Here is a 1,381-nt window from a genome sequence, read left to right on the forward strand (position 1 = left end):
ACCTGGGTGGCTGTGCTCAAGGGCTCAGGGAGGGGGGACTCCTGTGGCCCTGGACTCCTTAGCCCTTCCCCTTCTGTGGGCCCACCCTGGACTGTCAGCATGTTGGGGTGCTGGAATGGTCTGAGCTGGTATTCATTACTCAGAATGGTAGTCATTTCTGAGGCAGTTTATGGTAACCTCACCTCTGTCCATGCCATGTCCTGAGCAGAGGTCCCGGGGAGAAGTCCTGGGGGCCAGAGCCACCCATGTCACCACTAGCCATGGTAGTCCTCTTCCCCGTGAGGAGGCTGCACCCTGGGAAATGGCATCAGGTGGAACGGAGCATCTGTCCTGACCTCCCCGTTAAGCAGAGGTGGCTCTGGGACGGTGGGCAGAGATACTGGAGTGACAGTGGGAAACGAGGTGGAGGAGGAAATATTGCTGGGTACTAATGAGTCACAGTTGATAGACTCATGTCTTCATGTGCTGTGGAGGCAGTGTGGTGGGGTGCAGATGGCATATGTTTTGGTGACCTACAGGCTTACATTCAAATAGCTGTTACCTCATGTTCCACGTCTGTGACCTTGGCAGGGGGAGCTCCTCAACCCTGAACCTTGCACAGCTGAGTGGGAGAAACCAGAGGGGTCTTGTGTTGTCAGGGACCTGGCATCATACCTGGCACAGAGCACTTGCAAAATCTTCATTCTCAAGATTAGCATTTGTAGCTCTGGGGGATACACAGAGAGGTCTGTGTATGTATGGGCATGTATATGTGGATAGGTGTGGGTCTGTTTGTGTGTGTGGGAGTGCATGTTTCAGGGACACAGGCTATCAAAACCAGCACAAGTTGGGTCTAATAAGGGAAGGGAGGAAAGTGCATGGTAAACCAGGAAGACACTCTAGAGATGAGGCTTCCTGCACCCCACATGGTCTCTTGGTGCCTGTGCCATTGTAGCCTTCAGTGCTCATGCCTGTCTTACCCTAAGGGTCCTTTCTTGGATCTCAGTGCCTGGCCTGTGGAAAGCTTCAGTAAATGGGGAAACAAATATAAGGGAAACAACTAGCTAATTAGGTTAATTAAGTGAGGAGTAGCCATTTCTAACATGCATTAAGCTGTCCCTGATTTTTAGGGGCTGGAATTCTAGTGAGAGAGATAATTTGCGGCATGATGGGTAGGAAGTAGGATTCACAAAGAAGGTGAGCCGGGCTTTGTAGGTGAAGTAGAAATTCAGCAGGCAGAGAAGATGTGGGAAGACGCTCCAGGCAGAAGAGCAACAGGATCAAAGCCATGTGGTGAAAGAACAAGGCAAGTGGGTCAGCAATGCTACTAGAGGGGGAGGGGAACAAGTCAAGGTGGAAATGGAGGGGCCTCAGCTCCTCAGTGCCTGGGGTGTCATGCTAA

This window comes from Pongo pygmaeus, chromosome 19, assembly GCF_028885625.2.
Source record: "Pongo pygmaeus isolate AG05252 chromosome 19, NHGRI_mPonPyg2-v2.0_pri, whole genome shotgun sequence".
In the NCBI taxonomy this organism is placed as follows: Eukaryota; Metazoa; Chordata; class Mammalia; order Primates; family Hominidae; genus Pongo; species Pongo pygmaeus.